The 16,130-nt window shown below is 45.9% G+C and overlaps 1 long non-coding RNA gene across 1 annotated transcript; it reads left to right on the top strand.

The window, feature by feature from the left end:
- The first annotated feature begins 487 nt into the window (after nt 1-487).
- Nucleotides 488-5,100, top strand: LOC133254838 (uncharacterized). The gene is made up of 4 exons (XR_009738784.1): nt 488-600; nt 2,831-3,177; nt 3,783-3,883; nt 4,411-5,100. It is a non-coding gene; the product is annotated as an uncharacterized LOC133254838 (long non-coding RNA).
- Nucleotides 5,101-16,130: the final 11,030 nt, after the last annotated feature.

The following is a 16,130-nucleotide window of genomic DNA, read 5'->3' as shown; positions in this document are numbered from 1 at the left end:
TCCCGGATATGCCTCTGTTGGATCCCCAAAGGGTTGTCTTCTCTTAGAGTTTCTTCAACCTGTTCATTCTCCAGGCTGCTTCAAGTTCACACCTTGACTCTGCACACTCTCCTCATGGCACCCCTGCTCGATCTCTACTGGTGCCTTTCAGGAGGGCTTGCAGAAGTCAAGGGTCACTTATTTCTGCCCTCCAAGCCCTAAACTGGCTGGTTGCTGGCTGTGTTATGCCACTGTCCACCTCCTCAGTGGACTCCTGGGCCTCCTCTCCTTTCCCTTTGGGTTCTAAGTAAGGGCCTCACATAGTCAAAAAGGACAGCATGAGCTTGCAGAAATATCTACCATATATAGAATAATCACCATGATATTTGGGCCAAAGTGCCTCTCCTTAAAGAAGCAGAGACTTAGGCCAGAGTTCAGTTTTATCCTTGCTATTATGACTGGTTGTCCCTAGTCTATGTGTACCTGGCCTTGTGTTGTTGTTGCTTAGCAGCTGAGTCATGTTCAATTCCTTTGTGACTCCATGAACTGTAGCCCACCAGGCTCCTCTGCTTATGGGATTTCCCAAGTAAGAATACTGGAGTGGCCTATGGGATTTCCTGGGTAAGAATGCTGGAATGAGTTGCCATTTCCTTCTCCAGGGGATCTTTCCAACCCAGGGGTTGAACCCGCATCTCCTTTGTTGGCAGGTGGATTCTTTACCACTTAGCCACCAGGAAAACCACTTATTTCTGATGTATGTGCTCCCCATTTGGCTTTCATTTCTTTTAACAATCCAGAAGCCTCTCTCTCCTCACCTAGCCATGTATCTCCATGTTAATCTTCCCTCTAAGCCTAACACTGGGGGTTAGAGAATAAAACAGGGATGAGAGGAACAGAAATGGTTCCAATAATCTGCTTTCCAGGAGACTGTTGAAAAACAAGATTCAAAAAAGTGATGTGGAGGTGCAGGGGAGTCTTCCCAGTCCTAAAGGAAAGCCACAAGAAATGCAAGACGAGGCTCATTCCCCAGCCTCCCAGCATAGACCACACTCTGTCTCTGCTGTCAGGCTCAACTGGGACTTAACTTATTAACACCTATTTGGCCACCTCTCTGGGAACTTCTCTTCCAGCCCAAGGAAGCTAGAAATTACACCAAAACCTGGACCCAGAACAGTGGCAACTTCTTCCATTCCAGTCATTCACAGAAGCCCAGCCTGGCCAGTGGCACTGTTCCTACCCAGTAGGGCTCCTCACTGGTGAGGCTCAAGCATCCTGAGAAGTTCACAGAGATCCACAGCAGAACCCCACAGGGTGTCTGGGGTCCAGGGATTGAGCATGACTTGATGAAAAGGAATGGGGGTGGGAGGGGAGAGAGAGCACAGAAACTTCAATCTAGGCATAGAAGAAAGTCTGTAGCCTCAACAAGTTTCGATCATTCTCCTAAGGTCCGTGGAGCGTGCACTCTATTAAGTTTCTACTTCTGAGACACATGCACCTTGTTGGGGAAATGCAACAAAGCCACAGAAGAGATTAACAGGAGTCAACCCCTGTTGATGCCCTTGTTCAGCCCCCGTTCGTGCCATTGGAGAGGCACAGGCAATAGGGAAAGAGGGAGCCCAACGGTCAGAGCTGTGAGGAAAGAGCGTTCATGAGGATGGGAGCTCGACTAGGCTCTGGACGGGAGGGGCAGCTGGCCAGGAGGACATTCTGAGTCCAAGAAAATAAAGAAAGAATTTCATGGAAGTTCTTTCCACTGGATGAAAGCAAGCTCAAACTTTGAATATCATTCCCTATGTGCTTTCCCGGGCTTTCCAGGTGGCTCTAGAGGAAAAGAAGTAAAATGAAGTGAAAGCCACTCAGTCGTGTCTGACTCTTTGCAACCCATGGACTATACAGACCATGGAGTTCTCCAGGTCAGAATACTGGAGTGGGTAGCCTTCCTCTTCTCCAGGGGATCTTCCCAACCCAGGGATCAAACCCAGATCTCCTGCATTGCAGGTGATTCTTTACCAGCTGAGCCACAAGGGAAGCCCAAGAATATTGGAGTAGGTAGCCTCTCCCTCCTCCAGCAGATCTTCTCAACCCAGGAATCAAACCAGGGTCTCCTGCATTGCAGGCAGATTCTTTACCAACTTAGCTGTTAGGGAAGACAATGGTAAAGAACCTGCCTGCCAATGCAGAAAACATAGGAAATGCAGGTTTGATCCCTGGGTCCGGAAGATCCCCTGGAGAAGGGAATAGCAACCCACTCCAGTATTCTTGCCTGGAGAATCTCATGGACAAAGAAGCCTGGTAGGCTATAGTCCATGGGGTTACAAAGAGTCAGACACGACTGAAGTGACTTTACACACACACACACACACACACATGCTTTCCCTTCGGACAGAGACAGAATCTCTTCTTACCCTTTATCCATTCCTCCAAGTACTCTACAAGGAATCAAAGCACTCAAGAGCCTGGTGGTAATAGAATACTATTACTACCAGCACTGGCAGTAATACTAGTGGTCATGATTTTCATTTACTGAATGTTTTCTCTGCTCCAGGCGCTGTGTTCAATGCTTTACAAACATTAGTCTCATTTAATCTTTACAACCACTTTACCGTGATAGTACTATTATTATCCCCCTTTTATAGTCAAGAAAACTAAAACTTGTAAATGTTCAATTATTTGTCCATATGAATAATAACCGGTAAAATCCCAGGCTGGAACCAAAACTTTAACTTCAGAGCTCTAACATCTAACTACTGTGCACATTATCCCACAGTCCTTACGTATTTCTTTGCCCAATTAGACAATGGAAGCCACATTTCTACAAGATGGATTTACCCATCTGTTCTTCTTGAATTAGGGAGGCCCAGTTCAAGTCTTATCATCTCTCTGAGACCTCTCCCAACCCCTCAAGGCCCCCTCAAGGCCTCACAGATGACCCTTTTCCTGAAATCTCATAGCACGTAGAACGTGTGTCACTGACAGCATTTCATCATCCACGGTCTCAGGTCATTATCTCATTCAAGTGGCAACAGCTTGTCTCTCCAACAAGGCTGCAAATAACCTCAGGTAAGGACATGCCTTACTTCTCAAGCTGATAGAAACACTTGGCAAATTGGACGAATAACTCCTCCTCCAGGTCCTTCCTGTTGGCACAAGGGCAAGCCTGCAGCACGCCCTCCAAAGGGCCCTGCTCCAGACTTCAAGGTAGGGGTGCTGGCCCCTGAGGTATCTTGGCTGGCTGCCCTCCTCCCTACACCTCTCCTTCCTTGCCCTCATCAATATCTTCACTCACTGCCCATTGTCACCTGGCAAACAGAAGTCTGACAGCCCTCTGCCACCTTCCTGATGGACTGTCTAGCTCTTTTCTATCCAGAGAGGTCACGGCAGCCTATTCCCTGGCCCTCCCCCGGGACTCCTACCTGGGCAAGAAGCAGCTCCCAGCGGTGCTGCCCTGGAATGTCGCTGAGTAGCATCTGCGTCCCCACCCCCTCGGTACTTTCTCCGTAAAATGCCATCTCTGAGGAGGAATCAATCCATGCTGTAATCATTGTCAAGGGGGGCCTGGGAGCTGATTGATGGGTCTAGTTGTTTTATTATTAGCCAGTGTAAGTTAAGTAAGTCAATCAATAAACTTTATAGGTCTCCCCAGATGGCTCTAGGGGTGAAACCCAGCTGCTCTCCCCTCAATAGATTCAGACCCTTGCCTAAATAAAAAGCAATACTCACCTAGAGAAGCAGTTTGATTTCCTTTCAAGAGAATCTCTTAGTGCCCTTGAGCCTGTCCTGACTTAAATCAATAACCTTAACAGCTTCCAAGAAGAAATCAGTTGCCTTTGGAGCATCTCTGTGCACCACCCACTCTCCCCAGCACATGACAATGTAAGATTCCAGGACTGAACCAGGCAGAGTGGTGAGCACTAAGACCTCTGCCTGTCCCGATCCTGGGCACTGGGCCCTCCTCCCAGCCCTGCAGGCCAGACCTCTCCCCTCCGTTCACCATTCTCTTCTCCTGTCCCACTGTCCCAGACCTCTCCCCATCCAAGACCCACCCCCCATAAACCCACCCTGCTCTGCATCCCTGGGCTCAGAAGCCTGCATGAACAGGCTGATTCCCAAGGAGCTGGTCCTCCTTGTCATTTTCATGGGGATGTGATAATCCCTCCATGTGGCACTTTTGTGTCTTTACAAGTGTATCTAGGAAGCAGAGTGAAGATGGCAGTGGTGGTAACATATGCGATGGTAGGACCACAATGGAGTGACTGCTGCGTAAGACTTTCAGGTCTTGGGTGGGGGAGTCCATCTCAGAGAAAGGCAGCATCTCTGTCCACCTAGGGCCCCGCCTGGCCCTGTCTGCCAGGACTGGTTTAGGGGTCAGCCTCATTACCTTAACTGTGTCCCTTCATCAGACTGGTGAGTCTCCACTTCCCCATCCTGCAGGGACAACACACTGGAGCCAGCAGGGAAACGGTCTGTTTACCGGCCAGGAGGCGGCAGGAAAGTAAAGGGCCCTCCATACCTCTACCCACCGTCAGGGCACTATGCCTGTGAAAGCCCCCAGGCTGCCCATCTGGAATGGTGGCTAGAAGTTTTCATTCTTGAGTGGGAAGAAGACCCACCACTCCTCAGCCATGGGATCAAACTTTTAAATACTGGGATTTCCATGGATGCTCCAAAGCCCATTCCATGCTACCAAGACAGATTCTTCAATCAGGCCATTAAATAGTCAAGATCGGGTTTTGTTAAAACCATCCCTATGTTGGAAAAAGCTTTAAATATTAATAAAATATTGAATCTTTGTCCTGAAGAGATGCAAGAGTTCCTGCAGCCCAGAGGCCATCTCCACCTGAGAGACTAAGCAGACCTCAGAGCAATGGTGTGTTAACATTGTGGGCAGATCATTTCTAACAACCCCCTATTCCACGTGACAACTTTGAGCAACAATCAGGAAATGAAACAAATGATAATAATGGCCAGAAAAGATTTGTCAGAGATTCATAAAGATCCCACTTCACAACCAGTTTCAGAAGTTATAATGCTGTCCATCTATTTGTTTGTTTAGAATCTAGCTGCTTTCCAATGGTCTCCACAGTCAAAAAATTCAGCTAAAACATCTTCATCAGAAAACTCACCATAAATTTCTGTTATAGTTGCTAAACTTCTGAAGGTTTTCTTCTGTAAAAAATTTACAGGAAAAGGCTGAGTGACAGTAAATATTGGAACTATTCACTGTGTCGCTTTAGAACAAGCATCCAGCTCTCGATGAAAACAATCAAGGCACTTAGACATTGTTCTTTTGAGTTCTTCTAACATAGTCACATGGACAGCAAGATGGAACTATCTTGTATTCTGTTTCATCATGTTCATAATCATTTGCTATCATTGTTTATTTTGACTCTATTGTTTAAACACAGGAATATGTAATTCCACAGAGTTTGAAACTAAAGTGTTTTCAAATCATTAGATACTTATTCTGGAAACAAATACTTGTAGGTGATTCCATGTGAGTTAGGGGTTAATTCTCAAATTAATGTCCATGTAGAGCACAATATTCATCAATAGATAAGTTATATAAATGTGTTAATTTGAAGCATATAGCTATAGATAGACAGAGATATATTTAAAACTCAACAACAACTGAAGCAATTATTTAGGACTTAGACCAACAGAAGTTTTTTTTTCAAGGAGGATATTTTTATCACTAACATTGTTCAGGATTGCCAACACATGTTGATAATAGAAAGCAGACTGAATTTGTTTGTTTTATTATTGTTTAAAGTGTAGTACAATGTATCCCTTATTGCCTGTACACGGGATGGATGGATCCTGCTGTCTGTTCCACCCCAGTGCCCCACTGCTCAGATGAGCGCCAGGGGTAATTGCAGCCCCTGACCATTAGCAGATCAACCTATGAATCTTGCCTTCAAAATCTTACAAGGAGAGGATGGGTGAGAGAACTCACAAAGTAGAGGCCTATAACCAGGTTATAAACCTGTTTTCCCCCAGTCTATAATGTTAAAAACAAACAAACATAAAAACAAAACCTAAGGTCTCTCTGGTCAAAGATATGCTTTTTCCAATAGTCATTTGCGGATATGAGAGTTGGACCATAAGGAAGGCTGAGTGCTGAAAAATTGATACTTTCAAATTGTGATGCTGGAGAAGACTCTTGAGAGTCCCTTGGTCAGCAAGGAGAGCAAAGCAGTCAATTCTAAAGGAAATCAACCCAGAATATTCATTGAACGGACTGATGCTGAAGCTGAAGTCCCAATACTTTGGCCACCTGATGCAAAAAGCCAACTCACTGAAAAAGACCCTAATGCTGGGAAGGATTGAAGGCAGGAGGAAAAGGGGATGGCAGAGGATGAGATGGTTGGATGGCATCATCAACACACTGGACATGAGTTTGAGAAAACTCCAGGAGACAGTGAAGGACAGGGAAGCCTGGTGCACTGCAGTCTGTGGGGTCGCAAAGACTCAAACACAACAACAATGTTAAAGGAAAAAAGACTCCCAACAGAGTTAGTTAGTCAAAGTTGCTTAGTTATGTCCGACTCTTTACCACCCCATGGACTATACAGCCCATGGAATTCTCCAGGCCGGAGTACTGAAGTGGGTAGACTTTCCCTTCTCCAGGCAATCTTCCCAACCCAGGGATCAAACCCAGGTCTCCTGTATGAGGGCTTCCCTGGTGGCTCAACAGGTAAAGAATCCTCCTACAATGCAGGAGACCTGGGTTCGATCTCTGTGTTGGGAAGATCCCCTGGAGAAAGGAAAGGCTACCCACTCCAGTATTCTGGCCTGGAAAAGTCCATGAACTATCCATGGAGTCTCAAAGAATCAGACAAGACTGAGCAGCTTTCACTTTCACAAACAGTACTTCAATGTCTTCTCGTAGTGCATGTGCTTATAACTGGTCAGAGTCCCTACCACGCCCCGTTTTATACCCTGTCTAATTTGCCCACATAAAGTCATCTGCCCAGCCCTTGTATTCCATGACTGTTTCTAGAGCTGTCCCAGTAGTAACCAAAATGTTTCCCAGTTAGTTTTATAAGATTTTCTCTGTCCTTGTTCACCCTCATTGATCATAGCTCATAGGCCTCTTCTTAACCCTTTAGCTCCACACTTCAGAGTTCCTCTTTCCTCTTGTTTAAACCTGGTGGTTTTCTTCCCTTACACCTCATTTCATGACTGCCACTCTGCTTCAGGAGGAAGGCACTTAGGCAGCCACTAAGTGTCCCTTCTGGAGCATGAATCAGGCAACTGCCTCCCTGTGAGTGGGAACCTTGGTCTTCAGCTTCATCTGCAACACTCAGAGAAGCCAACGATGCATGGTGAGCACACACTCAGCCTCCCCAGAGTCCAGCAAAGGGCTGTCTCCCCTGGTTGGAAGGCGGGGAAATAGGGGGAAAACCACTTCCAAGCTCTGAATATACATGCCGAGTCCCATCCATGGTTGATTTAACTGAGTATCATGCAAAACACATTCCTGGCCAAACTATTCCCCACCGACTTGAACGATTAATTTCAGCTAGTGGTGTGCTGGAGATTTGTTGTTGTTCAGTTGCCAAGTCATGCCCAACTCATTGTGACCCCATGAACTGCGGCACACCAGGGTTCCCTATCCACCACCATCTCTTGAAGTTCGCCCGACTTCATGTCCATTGAATCTGTTATGCCATCCAACCATCACATCCTCTGTCGCCCTCTTCTTTGTGGAAGGTGCTAGAGCTGGCCTGTGCCAGTTCCTGAGAAGCTATTGCTAAGCACTCTGGAATTTTGCCAGCAAGTAGGTACCTTGAAATCATCCCAGACAGAAGTACTTACACACAGGAAATTGGCAAATGTTGACCAGCAAATCACTGCTTTTAGCCCATCCCAGCCTTTCCTTTGCACTCAGACAAGGACTAGAAACTCTCAGCTCTGTTTGGTTTATTTCCCTGACTGATGCTTTAAGAGAGACTGTAGAGTGTAGTTAGGAGGTGAGACACACCACCTGGGTTCAAGTCTACCTCCCACCTGTGTGACCTTGAGCACCCCGTGTGATCTCTGTGCTTCACTGTTCCCGTCTCCAGGGTCAAAGTAGTATTAGCACCTTCTTACAAGACTTCCATGGGCTTAAACAAGTCAATACATGTAAAGTACACAGAGCAGTGCTGGCGCATAAAAGGCACTCCACAAATATTAGCTATTATTCTCAAACTGAAATATCCTTTAGTTCTCTTATTTCGGCTGTGTAGGTAGAAGATGCAAATATCTAGTAACCAATTTAAGCCCTGCACAGCTTGCTGAATATAAATATCACTAATACATCACTCTTTCAGATAGGTGTATATCAAATCAACTTCTGTCCTCTTCCTGTCAAAATAAAAATAGCAATGACACATGGTTAAAAAGCCTATTAATAAATTACTCTAAAATATGGGTATTGGTTTTACATCTCCATACCAAAATTAGAAAAGTCTCCTCTGTTTTTTTTTTTTTAATTCCGCTTTTTTTAATGTCATTTTTTAAGATGCACTGTATTTTTCACATGTTAATAATTATGGAATCAAGATAGGTGTTTGAACTGTTGTGTACCTATGATGTGACCATGTTTCTTTCCCCCTCAATAAAAGCAGTTATTAAAGTGATGATGGAGCTTATAATCAGTGGTGTCTGAGAATCTGGGAAATGCAGTAATAATAGTCAATGGCAGAGTTAGGACAGGACCCAGAGCTCTGGCCTCCATGTCTTCATGTCATGTCCCCAAAGACACAGTGTTCCAGGGATGAAGTCTGTTATGTGTGTGGCTGCGGAGGCCACTTGTCCCTGCCCTTAGGCTCTTCTTGGTGGGGGCTTGGCCCTAGCTGGGACTTTTCTAAGTGTGCAAAGATTCATCCTCATTCTTCAATTAAAAACATCGTGCACCCTCCCAGGGGCTGGGTTCTGACTGCCAGCGAGGAACAGACTAAGACAACATGAAAGCAAAGAGGAAGTAGGAACAAGGCTTCAGAATAAGGGGCAAGCCCAGCTGCACCTGGCAGAAAACACACACACACACATGCACGCACACACACGCACACACACGGCACAGGTGTCCGGTTCTGAGTCACCCCCTTCCTGATCTCACATGCTTGGTCTGCGCGCCACACTTTCTCTGTAATTTCAGTTTCATCCACCTGGTTTCCTCCCCAAGCAGCTTGTGGAGTTTAAGAAGAAGAAATCAACAGTCAACTCCAAGGGCCATGAGAGTCATTCTGGCTGTGGCGAATCTCACGTCACTCCACCCCAGCCCACCCACCACTGCCCCTTCCCAGCTCTGGTGGCATGAACAGCCATAACATTCACCACTCAGCATTCCTCTTATAGGGAGTAGGCCCAGCTGGAGGCCCCAGCTGCTGATCCCCAGAATCTACGCCCACACTCACTCTGAGACCACACTCCCCAGGCCTACTCCCAGCTGATGCTTAGTATGGAGGTGGGGGTGCTCCCCCCAGGTCCCCAGAAGTCCTCCAACGGGCGTCTTTGGCTTGAGGACTCCCGTCCACCTGCCTGAACCTTCAGAGCTGCAGTACTGAGACTCTTCCTACCTGTACAGTAAAAAATCTAACCCCAAAGAGGTCTGGGCTTTGCCCTTGGCTCCCAGGAGATAATCTCCATTTGCCTGGGGCCTTGAGTGACAGTGTGACTTACAGTGAGGGCAGGCCACAGAGAGAACCGTAGTATGATTTAGGGCGGGGCTTTGGGTCATGCGATACCGGTCGACCTGACAACTGAGAACAGCTACACGGACAATCAATCAATCATGCCTACGTGACGGAGCCCCAGTAAAATCTCTGAATACCAGAGTTTCCCTGGTTTGTAATACTTCATGAAAACTGTTACACGTCAATGCAAGGACAGTAGCACACCCTGGCTCCACGGGGAGAAGACCATGGACGTTCAGAGTCTGGCACTGCCCTGGACTGCATTCTATGTACTTGTTCCCTTGCTGACTTTACTCTGTATCCTTTCCCCATAATAAACTGTAAACACCAGTATGATAGCTTTCAGTGAGCTGCATGAATCCTTCTAGCACATTATTGAAATGTGAGGGTGGTCTTGGGAGCGTTTAAACCTGCAGCTGGCGTCTGAAATGAGAGCAGTCTTGTGGCCGCCGTTTCCTCTAAACATCACTGTTGCCCTAAGTCTTTTTACTGCCCATCTCTTTCCTTCCCAGGGGCCAGATCTGCATTGGAGCTCAAGTTCACCTCCTCCCTGGGCTCGCACTCAGGCATTTCCCCACCAGAATCTCTTTTGTGTTCCATCCCATCTTGATATCTCTTCATCAGGGGACCTGAATGAACATAGGTGGTCTGTGAGCCACCAGCACTAGAAATGCAGAATCCTGAACCCTATCTCAGGCTTGCTGAGCCACACTCTCAGAGGTGGGGCTGGCAGGGCCACCTGGGGGTGAGCTGCCCACATGAGCCAGGGGCCACTGGCCTGGAAGAAGGCCAGTTTCTGACAGCTGCTGCTGTGAAGACTCAGAGAAAAGTCTACCACCTGTGGGAAGTGAGCTTCTGACGCACCAGCAGGCTGTGGTCCTTGGTGTAACACTAAGTTCTCAGCAGCAGGTAGGATGAGTCCTGTGGTAACCCCAGGGGTGGGGTGAGTGCAATGAGTGTGGGAGCTGGCCCCACATGTTAGGCCCCTCCACTCCTTATCTGACACATCAGCCCATCACCCTCACACTCAGCCTACTCTTCAGGAACCCACACTTCAGAACATCTCCCTGCAGCACCTGCCACCACATCCTTTTCCACCAAGATTCTGGGGCCCCAGCTCCTCTCTAGGGCTTCTTGTAGGCCTGCATCATAAAAACTCAATCAAATAACAAACTCAGGCCACTTCCTCTTTGCATTTCTTCATACAGATCTCCATTTTCACAACACTTCCATTTATTCCACAAATATTATAGAACACTTAGTTCATACCAAATACCTACTAGAAAAAATGAGCCGTAACCCTCAAGTGGAATCAGCCCAGATACAAGGGACCAAAGAACCACAGATCTTGAGACTACAAGGTATTAGATCTCATAACAAGAATAATAAGATGGTCAGATTAGTCACCTAGATATTGTCCTAGAAATAAACTACCATGAAATCCAACATGTGAATGCACTGCTAATGTGATTAAGGTATCTCCAAAACTCCCCTGGGAGCTTGGTTGGTGTGAGTCAGTGCTCCTGACCTTGATGACCACATCTCCAATCCCTTCCTCCAAGACCTGAACCTAGACGGATGAGGACCATAGCCTAGCTCTTCATCTATTTCGATTAGGGACCTTGTTAAGAATATGATGAAAGTTGTGGGCCCCTTTCTCCACAAGTAGCATCATACATGCAGACTTGTGTATACATTCCAGACAGTTCCATTCCCAGCTCACAGATTTAGCTTCCAGGATGTTTATCACAGCATTACTAGTATTAGCAATTAAAAGAAAAAACTGTCTCTCTACTCACAACATTTCTGACTCCAAATGTGTTTGGAGACCAGATATGTTTTATTGTGTCACAGTAATAAAAACATGATAAATGACCTAAATGTCTAATAATAGGATTAAAGTACAGAATGCACATATAATAATGTATTCAGAAGCCATTAATATATTTTTAAAATAACCTTGCTGACATGATAAAAGCTAACACATACTGCTTATCCTGTGATAGTCAAGATATAAGTTCTTTAATTATATGAACTCATGTGATTCATACCAATACTGTACCAGGTATATATATATATTTACTATGTCTGAAATTGTTTCTAACAAGATTTGCAGCTGTATACACATATTTTTATACACATTTTTGGTTGCATTGGGTCTTGTTGCTGTGCATGGGCTCTCTCTAGTCGCAGTGAGCAGGGACTATTCTTCATTGCCATTCGAGGGCTTCTCGTTGTAGTACCGTCTCTTGTTGTGGAGCACAGGCTCTAGACATACAGGCTTCAGTAGCTGTAGCACGCCAGCTCAGTAGTCACAGCTCCCAGGGGCTCCCAGATTCTAGAGCACAGGCTCAATCGTTGTGGCACACAGGCTTAGTTGCTTCGTGATGACTAGAGATTCTCTGTGATATTTTTAATATATGTCCTTTGTTCTTTTTCCAAAAAAATTCTTTTTCTTTCAAGAGTTGGAAGTTAAATCCTCTCCCCTTGAGTATGGACTTGACTTAGTGATTTTCTTCTAACAAATAAGAGTGTGGTGGAAGGGACAGGGTGTGACTTTCAAGACTAGGTCATAAATGATACTGCAGCCTCCTCTTTGCTCTTCCCCTTGCATCACTTGTTCGGGCAGAAGCCAGTTGCCATGCTGCGAAGATACTCAAGCAGTCCTACAGAGAATCCATGTGCGGGGGAACTAAGGCCTCCAGCCAACAGACTGGTGAGTGAGTCACCTTGGAATCAGATCCTCCAGCCCTAGGTTAATCTCATTCATATGGTTCCAACCTTATGAGAGCTCCTGAGCCAGAACCGCTCAACTAAGCTGCTCCCAAATTCCTGACCCATAAAAACGGCAAAATGATGAACATCTTTTGTTTTAAACCACTAAGTTTTGGGGTAATCTATTATGCAGCAACAGATGAGTAATACATCCCTAAAATGTTAGTCACAGTGAGATTATGGGAATTTTCATTTTTAACTTTTTGTTTTACCTGTTTCTTCAAATAGTTCTTCAATGAACCTATATTAGTTGTATACCTAAACAAGCACACATAAAATAACATATTAAAAAGACTGCTGCTGCTGCTACGTCACTTCAGTCATGTCCAACTCCTAGCGACCTCATGGACTGCAGCCTACTCCGTCCATGGGATTTTCCAGGCAAGAGTACTGGAGTGGGGTGCCATTGCCTTAAAAGACTAGAAAGAATAAACAAAAGGACAGCCACCCACCATCCTGGGTTACGGATATCCATCAATTACAACCACTTTGTGATGTTTGACTTGAAACTTCTGAATCACCTTCTGCAATGTGTGTTCTAATAACAACACAGGGGATGAATCTGTGAGAGGAGACTTTGTGACTCTGCAGGCAAGTTTCTGAGGAGAGCAGGTCAGCCTGCACTCCTTTCTGACTCCTGACAGAGTAGGGCAGGCTGGAAAGAGCCCTGGATCTGTGCCCAAGAGAACTAAGATCTCGTCTTCCATGTGGCTTCAGGAAAGTCACAAAGTCAGTAGGTCCATTTTCTCGTCTGTCAAAGGAATGTTGCTTATAACAACAGGAATTTATTTCTCACAGTTCTGGAAACTGGAAACCCAAGATCAGAGTGCCAGCATGGTCAGGTTCTGGTGAGGGCCCACTTCTTGGTTCATAGCTGGTACCTTCTCACTATGTCCTTGCACAGTAGAAAGGGCCAGGGATGTCTCTGGAGTCTCTGATAAGAGCACAAATCCTGTTCATGAGGGTTCCACCCTCATGATCTGAGCACCTCCCAAAAGCCCCACCTCCTCATACAGTACCATCATTTGGGGGTTAAGGATTTCAATATACGATTTTTGGCAAGACAGAAACATTCATATCATAGCATTTATATAACATGTACGACTCTATGCAATTATAAAATAGAAACATACTTCCCTACAAGAATGATTCTTGCAACATATGGTCTTGTGAATGTAATACCATGAACTAACAATTCTTGTTTTTAAACTTGTTTAATTAATGCTGAAGTATTTTGAAATAAATTATAGATATTATGATATTTTTACTCCCAAATACTCTCTTTAAAAAGAACATTTTCCTGCATAATTGCCAGACATTTTGGCCAACCAGACAGCAAGAAAATTCATCCAATAAAATTTCAGAAATGACTGCCTTCCCCTCGCATACACCTTGCTTGTAAGCCTAAGTTATCTGGATCCTATAATTTAATGGCAATTACAGTTGATTGAGGGCTTGATTGACAGGCCTTTTGCAAATGAATTGAAATGGACCAGTCGAAATGGAGAAATATCCATACCTAGCAACTTGCAATAAAATAGGTTTCTACCCATCTACAAGTGAGGGAGGATCCAGCCTGGAGAGGTTATACAAGAAACAGAAGGGAGCCAGAAAGAGAATTCCAGTCTCTGCCAACCTGGCATACCAGGAGGGCTGCTGGCTCTCTTTCCCAAATCAAGGCCAGAGCAACTAGAGAGGAAAACAGGGATTCCAGGAATCAACAACAACAACAACAATAGCAGCAAGGCATGAGAAGCCCCCAGGGGGATGGCTCAGACAAGGGCCTGGCCTGCACAGTTTCCTGTACACAACACCAGACAGGCAGCCAGTGCTCCTGGGGGATGTGTGCTCCCAAACGGGACACTGTCACTCCTGCAGAAGGAAAACAGCAACCCACACACGCTACTACCTGAAGCAGAAGGATTAGAACATGAGCAAACAGACCAACATTCAAAACAAGACTCAAGTAGAATGAAACATGGAAGATAAAAGTGATATTAACCAAGAAGTTCAAAGAACCAGTAAAAATGTTGCTGCTGCTAAGTCACTTCAGTCATGTCTGACTCTGTGCGACCCCAGAGACGGAAAGCCCACCAGGCTCCCCCGTCCCTGTGATTCTCCAGGCAAGAACATTGGAGTGGGTTGCCATTTCCTTCTCCAATGCATGAAAGGGAAAAGTGAAAGTGAAGTCGCTCAGTCGTGTCGGACTCCTAGCGACCCCATGGACTGCAGCCTACCAGGCTCCTCCGTCCATGGGATTTTCCAGGCAAGAGTACTGGAGTGGGGTGCCATTGCATGTTAGGTGTGTGCTAAGTCGCTACAGTCATGTCTGACTCTTCGCGACCCCATGGACAGAAGCCTGCCAGGCTTCTCTGTCCTTGGGATTCTCCAGACAAGAATAATGGAGTGGGTTGCCATGCCCTCCTCCAGGGGATCAAGCAATCAGTGTTGGATATGAAAGCTCTATTATTAAATAATGGCCACAGGTCCGGGGTGGGGTTGAAATAAGACCCAAGGACCAAGCCAAAGAGAAAACCAAGTATTAACAGACCTGGACAGGCAGATAGTGGGGCTGATTCACAACCTCCAATCCTTCCCCCACCCCAGTCTGGGTTTGCCGTGAGAGCTTTCTCATTAAAGGGCTTGATGGAGAAGCTGGCACCCCCAGGCTCCAGCGCCTTGCTCTGTGGTGCTTGCTTTCATCAGACCTGCACCTTCGAGGTCCCTCTCCCTTCCCATGGGGCCTTTTGGCCTAGAACTCCAGGTGAAATTTCTCTTTTCTGATGCCCTACATGCAGGACTGGCTACACAATCTGCAGATCCCAGTGCAAAGTGAAAATGCAAAGCCGCTTGTCAAAAAAAAGTATTATGAATTTCAAGATGGCAACAACAGAACGTTAAACCAATGGTGTGGCTGTTCTGAGGGTGGGTCTGTGTGCAACTGCTCAGATTGCGTGATCACACACTCTACTCAGCCCACAGGGCCTGGGGACTCTGGGGCCTGCCCATCTCCACCCTTGCAGCTGGGGATGCATAAATTCCACTTTGTCAACATCGCCCCTGCCTCCCAGGTCATGTCTCCTTGCAGGATTCAGGCCAAACCTTACCAGAAATGTCTTTTCTCACCAGCGTCTTCCCATCAGATGAATAACCTCAGAGCAGCAGTTTCTTTGGGAATCTCTTGGGGCCCTGAATTGCTCACAGGCAAGCACTCAGACCCACTCAACCCTCAGCCCCCAGCAACAGCGGTAGTGGGCTGCCAGCAACCGTTCTTGGGGGATCTCATTACTAAAAAGAAAAAAGAGAAAAAATTAGGATTCATCTCTTCCCCTAGGGCTATCAGTTCATAAAACTGCATTATCAAAAAATACCACTAGACTTAGAAAAATTTTGAGTCAGGCTAGGAAATTTTATTTATCTGCTGATTAATGATGAGGTAGTTCAGAGTCCTGAAAGCCCACGGTAAAAACCTAAGGGTTCTGGCATTTTGTGGGTTCTGATTTGGGCAGATGTGAAAGCCTGTGTGCTGAGGGGGAAGGGAGGGTAAAATTTTTATGCAACACAAAGTTTAGCCATTTTAAAGTGTACATTCAGTGGCATTACCTACATTCACGCTGTTGTGCAACATCACCATTATCCTTTTCCAGAATTTTGTCATCATCCCAAACTGAAATTCCCACTAAACAATCATTTCAC

Source organism: Bos javanicus, chromosome 10 (genome assembly GCF_032452875.1).
Source record: "Bos javanicus breed banteng chromosome 10, ARS-OSU_banteng_1.0, whole genome shotgun sequence".
Lineage (NCBI taxonomy): Eukaryota > Metazoa > Chordata > Mammalia > Artiodactyla > Bovidae > Bos > Bos javanicus.
This window is presented reverse-complemented; position numbering and strand designations above follow the sequence as displayed.